Source organism: Mytilus californianus, unplaced genomic scaffold (genome assembly GCF_021869535.1).
Source record: "Mytilus californianus isolate M0D057914Y unplaced genomic scaffold, xbMytCali1.0.p SCAF_5, whole genome shotgun sequence".
Classification (NCBI taxonomy): Eukaryota; Metazoa; Mollusca; class Bivalvia; order Mytilida; family Mytilidae; genus Mytilus; species Mytilus californianus.
Window position 1 is genome coordinate 70,313,162 of NW_026262701.1, and position 11,688 is coordinate 70,324,849.

The 11,688-nt window shown below is 29.9% G+C and overlaps 2 protein-coding genes across 5 annotated transcripts in view; one reads left to right on the forward strand and one right to left on the reverse strand.

Annotated features, from left to right (window-relative positions):
• Nucleotides 1-11,688, reverse strand: part of LOC127701343 (plasmanylethanolamine desaturase-like) — a 429,461-nt gene that overhangs the window by 209,925 nt on the left and 207,848 nt on the right. The gene's annotated exons all lie outside the window — the stretch shown is intronic.
• The window catches only part of LOC127701319 (phospholipase A2 group XV-like), a 131,160-nt gene that overhangs the window by 59,149 nt on the left and 60,323 nt on the right, over nt 1-11,688 (forward strand). Inside the window, exon 7 of one of the 3 annotated variants that reach the window (XR_007981972.1) lies at nt 6,560-6,726. The exons of 1 other annotated variant lie outside the window; for it this stretch is intronic. The gene's annotated coding sequence lies outside the window, so the exon portion shown is untranslated. Of the gene's footprint in view, nt 1-5,621; nt 6,727-11,688 lie in introns of those variants that run through there. One more of the 3 variants, XR_007981973.1, reaches the window with a different exon arrangement.

The following is an 11,688-nucleotide window of genomic DNA, read 5'->3' on the forward strand; positions in this document are numbered from 1 at the left end:
AAAGCTGTGCATCTTTAATACGGCCAGATGTATTAAAAACTATAGATTTCGTTTTTTTTAAATTAACTTCTAAACCCCAATTTTTACAATAGATTTCCAGCTTATTTAATGCAGTCTGTAAGCCTTTTTTAAATTCAGAAAGCAGTACAAGATCATCAGCATAAAGAAGACAATTTAATGAAATATTTGATAGCAATACTGAGTCACAGGTTTCATCTAATAAAGATTTAAAATCATTAATAAATATTTATTTTAAAGAGACTCGGGCTCAGATTATCACCTTGTCATACTCCAATACATGATCTAAAGTCAGCTGTTAACATGTTTCGTGTTTTTATACATACTTTTGATTATATTATAAAAATGGGTTCCTACTCCAATTTTACTAAGTTTATAAAACAGTCCTGTATGATTAACAGTATCAAAAGCTCTTCTAAAGTCTTATATATGTATCATAAATCAACCCATATGACACATATATGAAGTGATTTCTTAACAAGCAGTACCCTTAAAGAAAAAGACAAATTTTAATATGTTTATGATCTTTTTTAGCCAGTATAAAGTCTAACACCTGTTCTTCATGTGAAAATGGTGGATTGAACCTGGTTTTATAGCGCTAAACCTCTTACTTGTATGACAGTCGCATCAAATTCCATTATATTTAGAATGATGCGTGAACAAAACAGACATAATAGGTAACATTGTCATAATATGGGTATAGCAGTCATCGCTGTGTCACAATCTCAAAACTAACAAACATTTAACAAAGAAGCACAAAAAGCATCTATCAAATATAACAACCAAATTCATTGCTTACTAAAACAAACAAACAAACAAACAAATATTGTATTTGCCAATCACGGCACCCAAAATGAGCAGAATAATTACAATATAATTTCAAACATAATATAAAAGTAAATTAAAAATAGGTTAAACAAAGTACATAACATGATTAATTTTGATTTAATTGATTAATATATAATATCAAAGTAACTGAAATAATTAATTTGTTATAATAAAAATATATAATATGACCCATTGTTTGTTATTCTGGACCCTTTATCGGACAATACACCTCACAGCATACCAATTATTAATTAAATGTAAATAGTAACTATTGTAAATGCATATATGATCATATATATCTATAACTCTGTATAAAGTATTCTAAATTAGTATTGTATGCCTGTTTTTATTTAAAACCTCTAATAATTGACAAATTATTATCAAAATATTTTTATCTTCATTTCCCATTAACCAAATAAACAGAGATTTGTTATCAAGTTTTGAAATATTTTTATTTTTACTAAATATTTTGCTAAGATAGGAATTTCTAACATTAACCAAAGCTTTACATGTTAAAAGAAAATGCATCTCATCTTGTACTTCCTCATTACAGAGTTTGCATATTCTATTTTCTAATTCTATATTAAAGTAACGACCTTTTTCTATTTCAAGTTTGTGAGCTCCAATTCTAAATCTTGTTAAAACACATCTGTGAAGATATGGTTATTTCAATAAGTATGGCTCAAAATTAAAGTTTGGTTTGAATAATCGATAAGTTCGAAGTTTATTTCCAGAGGTCTTATTTTGTCTTTTATCATTGAATAATTCTTTCTTCCATAAGTTACAATATTTTAAATATAATTTCTTTTTCACCATATTCTTAATGTTTGTTTTAGATGAGAGTACTTGATACTCTTGTAAATCAAGCAATTTCAGGATAGCATGAATACAACTAGTCCAAGAATTCTTCCCAGCTTTCGATAATGTATTTGAGAGAGTATGCATTTGTTAATAAAATATTATTTGTAATATGAATTCTTTTCCAATATTTGATCATGTTTGTTAAAATATCTAACATTAGAGGATAACGACCTTATTCACCAAATATGGCCAAATTTGTTGCATGCTTATTCACTCCTAATGTAAATCTGCAGAATTTTAGATGCACTTTCTCGCTTTTTAGATCTTTACAAAGTCTATAGAAATAATTTAGTTCTGTGTCATTCTTTAACTTCTTTGAGTTAAAACAACCCCATATTTCTGAACCATATATAATACGGGTTTCACTGTGTGATCAAAAATGTGCATTAGAGTGGAGATATTAGGGTTATAATTATTAAAATATTTAGTATATTTAAAGAAAGCTTTTAAACCTTTTTTTATATAACATATTTTTGGCTTCTGAAAAGCTGCCAGATGCACTAAAAGTTATGCCAAGATAAGTATGTTGGGTATTTTGGATGTATGTGTCTTTATATGAAAACTGTGCATCTTTATTACGGCCAGATGTATTAAAAACTATAGATTTCGTTTTTTTTAAATTAACTTCTAAACCCCAATTTTTACAATAGATTTCCAGCTTATTTAATGCAGTCTGTAAGCCTTTTTTAAATTCAGAAAGCAGTACAAGATCATCAGCATAAAGAAGACAATTAAATGAAATATTTGATAGCAATACTGAGTCACAGGTTTCATCTAATAAAGATTTAAAATCATTAATAAATATTTATTTTAAAGAGACTCGGGCTCAGATTATCACCTTGTCATACTCCAATACATGATCTAAAGTCAGCTGTTAACATGTTTCGTGTTTTTATACATACTTTTGATTATATTATAAAAATGGGTTCCTACTCCAATTTTACTAAGTTTATAAAACAGTCCTGTATGATTAACAGTATCAAAAGCTCTTCTAAAGTCTTATATATGTATCATAAATCAACCCATATGACACATATATGAAGTGATTTCTTAACAAGCAGTACCCTTAAAGAAAAAGACAAATTTTAATATGTTTATGATCTTTTTTAGCCAGTATAAAGTCTAACACCTGTTCTTCATGTGAAAATGGTGGATTGAACCTGGTTTTATAGCGCTAAACCTCTTACTTGTATGACAGTCGCATCAAATTCCATTATATTTAGAATGATGCGTGAACAAAACAGACATAATAGGTAACATTGTCATAATATGGGTATAGCAGTCATCGCTGTGTCACAATCTCAAAACTAACAAACATTTAACAAAGAAGCACAAAAAGCATCTATCAAATATAACAACCAAATTCATTGCTTACTAAAACAAACAAACAAACAAACAAATATTGTATTTGCCAATCACGGCACCCAAAATGAGCAGAATAATTACAATATAATTTCAAACATAATATAAAAGTAAATTAAAAATAGGTTAAACAAAGTACATAACATGATTAATTTTGATTTAATTGATTAATATATAATATCAAAGTAACTGAAATAATTAATTTGTTATAATAAAAATATATAATATGACCCATTGTTAGTTATTCTGGACCCTTTATCGGACAATACACCTCACAGCATACCAATTATTAATTAAATGTAAATAGTAACTATTGTAAATGCATATATGATCATATATATCTATAACTCTGTATAAAGTATTCTAAATTAGTATTGTATGCCTGTTTTTATTTAAAACCTCTAATAATTGACAAATTATTATCAAAATATTTTTATCTTCATTTCCCATTAACCAAATAAACAGAGATTTGTTATCAAGTTTTGAAATATTTTTATTTTTACTAAATATTTTGCTAAGATAGGGATTTCTAACATTAACCAAAGCTTTACATGTTAAAAGAAAATGCATCTCATCTTGTACTTCCTCATTACAGAGTTTGCATATTCTATTTTCTAATTCTATATTAAAGTAACGACCTTTTTCTATTTCAAGTTTGTGAGCTCCAATTCTAAATCTTGTTAAAACACATCTGTGAAGATATGGTTATTTCAATAAGTATGGCTCAAAATTAAAGTTTGGTTTGAATAATCGATAAGTTCGAAGTTTATTTCCAGAGGTCTTATTTTGTCTTTTATCATTGAATAATTCTTTCTTCCATAAGTTACAATATTTTAAATATAATTTCTTTTTCACCATATTCTTAATGTTTGTTTTAGATGAGAGTACTTGATACTCTTGTAAATCAAGCAATTTCAGGATAGCATGAATACAACTAGTCCAAGAATTCTTCCCAGCTTTCGATAATGTATTTGAGAGAGTATGCATTTGTTAATAAAATATTATTTGTAATATGAATTCTTTTCCAATATTTGATCATGTTTGTTAAAATATCTAACATTAGAGGATAACGACCTTATTCACCAAATATGGCCAAATTTGTTGCATGCTTATTCACTCCTAATGTAAATCTGCAGAATTTTAGATGCACTTTCTCGCTTTTTAGATCTTTACAAAGTCTATAGAAATAATTTAGTTCTGTGTCATTCTTTAACTTCTTTGAGTTAAAACAACCCCATATTTCTGAACCATATATAATACGGGTTTCACTGTGTGATCAAAAATGTGCATTAGAGTGGAGATATTAGGGTTATAATTATTAAAATATTTAGTATATTTAAAGAAAGCTTTTAAACCTTTTTTTATATAACATATTTTTGGCTTCTGAAAAGCTGCCAGATGCACTAAAAGTTATGCCAAGATAAGTATGTTGGGTATTTTGGATGTATGTGTCTTTATATGAAAACTGTGCATCTTTATTACGGCCAGATGTATTAAAAACTATAGATTTCGTTTTTTTTAAATTAACTTCTAAACCCCAATTTTTCAATAGATTTCCAGCTTATTTAATGCAGTCTGTAAGCCTTTTTTAAATTCAGAAAGCAGTACAAGATCATCAGCATAAAGAAGACAATTAAATGAAATATTTGATAGCAATACTGAGTCACAGGTTTCATCTAATAAAGATTTAAAATCATTAATAAATATTTATTTTAAAGAGACTCGGGCTCAGATTATCACCTTGTCATACTCCAATACATGATCTAAAGTCAGCTGTTAACATGTTTCGTGTTTTTATACATACTTTTGATTATATTATAAAAATGGGTTCCTACTCCAATTTTACTAAGTTTATAAAACAGTCCTGTATGATTAACCGTATCAAAAGCTCTTCTAAAGTCTTATATATGTATCATAAATCAACCCATATGACACATATATGAAGTGATTGCTTAACAAGCAGTACCCTTAAAGAAAAAGACAAATTTTAATATGTTTATGATCTTTTTTTAGCCAGTATAAAGTCTAACACCTGTTCTCCATGTGTTATTCAAATGTCAAAAGCAAAGGTCAGATATCTGAGGACTGTGCTTGATTTTATGATTTTAAGTCTGACTCTGACAGACCATTCAAAACATTTGCTTGCTTGAATATTACTGAAAACCAATAATTTTCTAAAAAGTGAGATATTGTTCAGGTCCTTTAACCAAAGTAAAAACTGTTTAACCCTGTATCTTGTTCTTCATTGGCAGATCGAAAGTGGGTGTTCTGGGGGTTAGGTTTTTTCCTTAAATCACATAAAAAATTGATGAAAATTTAGCTTGGATGCATCTTTTTCCCTGTGGAACCCCTAGAAATTTCTAGATGGAAACCACTTGATCTTTCCAAGTAGAAACCCCTAGACTTTTCCTTGGAAGGCCCTAAAATCCTCCTTTAAGATTTTTTTTATCTGTTGTTTTGATAATTTTTCCCTTGTCAATTTAGTTTTCTTGAACATATATTGATCTTTAAAAAATGATATCAATGATGTAAAATTACTAGTATTAACAAAGGTTAACTATGACAGCTTTCAATGACGTGAAAGGATGATAAACTTCTAGTTTTCTTTTGCCTAGTTGATATTATTTTTCCACTATTAGATTTATGTACATAAAATACCCTTGAGGGAGAGGGGTGGGGTTCTGCAAGTTTTTGCTTTGCAGTTATCCTGAATGATCTACAATTGTTATTTTGATTCAAATTATACATGCGGCTTTATGAAGTCTTTCTGAATTGTGTTATTTCATATGAACTCATGATTTTCTCTACTACAGTATTAATATTTTTTAGGAGTGCTTTTCATACACTTTTAAATACTGTAAATTCAGAAATTATTGCAAACATTTATTATTGCGATTTTTGAAGAATGTACAGAAATGCAAGATTAATTAATGCGATTTCAGGAAAAACTGCATACAGATATATCGATCAGATATCAGAATGCAAATTCTTATTATTGCGATACTCACTCAGTCGCATTATTCTCATTAATAAAAATCTCGCAATATATTCTGAATTAACAGTATATGATTGAGTGAGTCTGTTGAAAGAATGTTTTTCTTATCAATTTGTATTTTGTTTCTAACTGGCACAAAATGTATCATGGTATGTATTAACATTTTTTTTTTTCATTTGAAAAATTCTATATTACCAAGGATTTATACTATATAAAATCTTTGTATAACACATTCTGATTTGTATCAACAGGTATCATGTGCAAACTATTTTCTTGAAGAAAGCAACTCTATCATAAATTTTTTAAAACTAAGATTAACAAAACTTGTTATTTTGAAATAAATGTGTGCAGAAGAATTAAACAGCTCGATTTGGATGACTTAACCATAGACTGATTTTGGTTTAAGTTGTTTTAAAATATTGCTCTCGTGCAAGAAAATGGTTAGCACATCTTTGTATGACTGATAATGTAAATCTGTGTAAAAAGTATAAAAAGGTAAAGTTTTCTTTGTTTGAAAAATAAATGTGAATTTTACCATTCCAATAAGCCAAATTTGCATTGTTTGATTATTGATTGTAAATGTATTTATTCAGTTTGAATGTACTGTTTACTTGTCAATATTGGTCTTATCATCTTTTATTTAATTAAATGTGAAAAAATGTTATGTTTGTTTATAATGGATTAAAATTGAAAAGTAATTTTTGCTTTCAGTACTTTACTATTTGACTAATTACAATACCTACACAAACAATTTATGAAAAGGTGTGCGTTTTTGTTCATGGGTTGGTGTCTAATTGGCATATACCTCAAATGACCCTTTTCATAGTCTTATTTTTTTTTAGACAAAATCATTTTCAGGATAAATAAATGACACGAAGGGGGATAAGAAGGAACGTTGCCGTTTTACAAATATTAGTAATTTGGTAAAATGTGTATTGAGAATTATTTTAAATTTGGTAAAAAATTCTGACTAGTACCCATTTTGTAAATTATGATAAATTAGTAATTTCATATGGGTCGAAGAATATTTTGTTTAGTTTTGATATTTTTTACCAATGAATTCTTTTTAAAAAAAAATGGTTGCAATCTTAGACTCTTAAGTGCATTTCAATTGCAATTTATTTCACCCTGAACAATCTGGTTATCTTATCTTTTAATTATTTTTTTAATGTTTTGAGTTGGGTAAAACGATGTCTCTGCTTTCACCATAGTAACAAACATTTAAGAAGCCAATACAAAGTGAGATTCTTGTGGTGTTCATTTACAAATTTCAGTTCAGTCGTCATTGAATTTTGTTTATCTACAATCAATCTTATTTGTAGAAAGTACTCGAATTTGTGATCTGAGTTTTGAGTATAATAGTATAGTACTGAATTCATACAACAGTTATTACCATATCAATGATGATTCATGTCAACACAGAAGCGCTGACTACTGGGCTGCTGATACCATCGGGGAGGAAATCTCCACCAGCAGTGGCATCGACCCAGTGGTTGTAAATAAACCCATCATAGATACCAGGATTAAAATTTTGTAGGCCAAAACACTTAAACGATACATGTACCATTGAATATAATATTTGTTATGCAAAATGTAAAAGATAGGGAGTGGGTGTAAGTATTTACTTCTTGAATCTGCTTACATCTTAATCGAATGAGGAAAAGTAATGTTTTATTGTTCACAAGTCTGTTACCAATAATACTACACACTTTTTAGAATCGTAGTTAATTTTCGTTTTTGTACCTTTTTGCATTGACATAATATTCAATTATCGGTACTGAATAAGAGGCAACATTAGAATACTGATGGTTTTACTGGTATTTTTTCGTTTAAAATCTAAGAACACAAAAACACGTCTTTCATGAGTAGAAACACAGACTTAGACAATAACATTGACTTTATTATCAACAGTTTTATGCATGCCTAAATAAAAAGTCAATCCAGTTGTTTGCTCTGATGGTCCTGCATACTGTCGATATACTTATTTTGTGTACATCGCCCAACGTTATATTTTGACATTGAAACATGTCAGTGTCATGATTTTTTCTAAACTATTTGTTTAAAGCTTAACATTTCAAAAGGTAGAAAACCTGGATGTTTCATACCTTGTATGCAGATGCCTTATGTTACGAAGTTTACGACTGTCTTATGTCCATTGTCCTTTAACCTCATTTTCATGGTTCAGCGACTAACTTGAAAAAAATTTTTTGTCACATGTGAATTTCTTGGTTATAATAAGTCAGAGGGATAACTATATTTGCAAGATGTACATGTCCGTCAGACAGGGTTCACCTGACCTCGACCTCTTTTCATGGATCAGTGAGCAAGGTTAAGTTTTCGTGGTCTATTCGTCAGATACTATAAACAATCAGTCTACTATATTTGGTGTATGGAATGATTGTCGGGTGTACATGTCTGTCGAGCAGGGTTTATCTCACCTTGACTTCGTTTTCATTGTTCATTGTCAATGTTAAGGTTTCATGGGGATGTTTGTTTCTTAGATACTCTAAGCAATATGTCAACTATATTTGGTGTATGGAATGATTGTAGTGTGTACATGACAGGATTCATTTGACAATAACCTCATTGTCATGGTTCGTTGTTCAATGTTCAATTTTCGTAAATTAAGTCTGTGTTTCTCGGATAGCATAAGCAATAGGGTAACAGTATTTGGTGTATGGATTGATTATTAGGTGTACATGTCTGTCTGGCAAGGTTCGTCTGACTTTGACTTCATTTTCATGGATCATTGGTAATGTTAAGTTTATGTGATACTTGTAGTAAAACCTTCTATATTACACACCTTCAACATTAATCCAATCATGATAAATAAAGCAGGCGAGACATTTCCACGTGTGCACTCTTGTTATATTTTGTACCGTTCTGATGAGGCAAGATCTTATCAACTGATTTTTGCAGTTTGTTCTGTTATTTTATTAGCACATTACCGTCTTAGGTGAACCATGGGGGTCGATCTGGCAAAACAGGTTTAACCTCGATACATTCTTTATGTGCTTACATTGTTTCTTGTTGTTAGCACAAATCAACATGACATATTTTTGCACTATTACAGATATCATCGACAAAAAGAGAAAAAAAAACCAACAATTAGACAAATAGACAAACAACAGTCCAATTAACTCTACAAATAAAACTTAACATTCAGCAAGACGAATTCTATTAATAGCCGGCGGGAACTCAGTTGCACCGGAAGTGTCGACAGTTAATTTATATCTATAAGTCCTTGGAATAAACTTATTCATTTGTGCTCCTCACAAACACTGTCTGATATACTGACCCTCGAATTTCCCGATGTTAGATCTCTGAACACCGTCTACCATACTTATCCTCAGACTTTCACCTGCTTTTCTAAAACACTTTCTTATATACCGATCCTCATATTATTCCATGCTTCTCTAAAACACTGTCTTATGATAACTCATCAAAGATCTGATCCCTAAACTTTCCCGTGATTTTTCTTAAAAATCGTCTTTTATAGCTGACTATGCGGTATGGGTTTTACTCATTGTTGAATGCCGTACGGTGACCTATAGTTGTTAATTTCTATGTCATTTGGTCTCTTGTGGAAAGTAATTTTTATATTATATACAGATCTTCAAACTTCCCCTTGTTTCTTTAAAATACTGTCTTATATACTGATTCTCAAATTTCCAAATGCTTTTCTTTTAACACTGTCTGGCATACTGAACCTCATATTTTTCCATGCTTCTCCTAAACACTGTCTCATATACTGATTCTCAAATTTCCCTGTGTTTCTCTTTTAACCCTGTCTTATATACTTAACCTCATATTTCTTCGTGTTGCTCTAACATACTGTCTTATATACTGATCCCCAAATTTCCATGTGCTGCTCTTAAACAAAGTCTTATATACTAGTACTGGACCCGATATTCCTCGAGCTTTTCTAACACACTGTCTTATATACTGAACGTCATATTTCTCCGCGCTTCCCTTACACGCTCCCTTATAAACTGAACCTCATATTTCTCCGTGTTTCTCTAACTCACTGTCTTATATACTGAACCTCATATTTCTCTGTGCTTCTCTAACACACTGTCCTTACATACTGAGCCCCATATTCCTCGAGTTTCTCTAACACACTGTCTTTAATACGAAACCTGATATTTCTCCGCGCTTCTCTAACACACTGTCTTATATACTGAACCTCATATTTCTCCGTGCTCTTCTAACACACTGTCTAATATACTGAACCTCATATTTCTGGTTTCCCGACATAGAACTTTATCTATGCTTTATACTCAATTTAATTGTTTTAGCCAAAAACATTCCTTCATTTAGAAGAATAAATGTTTATTATTAACTTCTGCGTTTTTGCATTTTAACGGTCGACGGAAATGAAACAGTTATATCACACGGAAAGCATGTATGGGATACATCCATCGACTTCTGATAGAATATCTTAGAGTTATTCAATTCTTGCGGACTATCGTTTTAAAGGGATGAAATTTGTCGTTGTTGATTTTGCTGTAACATATATTCTGAAATTTTTAGCTTTTGAAAATTATTAAGTTTTATTTCTGATCACTTTGAAATAAATATTTGACTTCATTATCATGACTTAATTAATCATCTAGTGTGATTTAGGTTTATTGCCTCTTTTCTCCAACGTGGTTTCCAGTGATATTTATTTTCTTTGGTTCAAATTTTTGCAAAAAGCATAATAATGTATGTCGATTTGCCCTTTTCCCTTTACTATTGTATTGCTTAACCTCAACCAGACACATGATAATAGATCGGATAAAAAAGAACTACTGCTCAAACTTTATCTGAATGGAACTTTAAAAAAGTTCCTGTACATAAGTTTTTTCAGCTGCCATGAAAACATGCTCCTTTTAAAAATTTTCAGAATCATTACTCAGTACTAAAAAGCAGATATTATGTTATTGATATTGGAACTTCAAGTTTTCTTTATTTTTTGTTTATACTTCTTTTGGGGAATTTCAGTTTAATTCCATTCATTCAGGTAAACTGCAGGGTGTTTAAATTGGAATATCTATTTATTAATGTTATATCTCTTACATTTCTGGAAATTTGATTTAATGTTTTCTTCATTTAGGTTGCACTTTGTAAATACAGCTGTTTTTCAAACCACGCCTCTTTTGGGGAGATATATAATATTCATAGACAATTAATTTTGTTTATGTACTGGTTCCCGGATATGATCTCTATGTTTCATCTCATAGAGACATAACTTGGGAATGTTACCAGTAAATATACATATTCATAGTGATCAAGTTGAAGTCTGAAGATTTTCTATGAATTTATATGTACACACATGCGCTTTTGTTTTTGTTTTTATTTTTATATTGATAATTTGTAACAATACATATTGTGTAAAACATAATTGCTTGTTGTAATTCCTACGTGGACTTTCTGTGGTAGTCTTTATTCCAAAAATTAAATAAACATCCCTTTTCGTGCTTCTTAAAATCAAGTATTTCTTCAAAAATAAACCTACACTTTGAAGAAACAGTGACGTCGCACGTAAGGGATGTATGGGACCCATCAACTCATGGCAGAATATCTTGGAGTAATTCAATTCTTGCGGACTATCATGAAGGATATGGACTCATTCTTAGTTT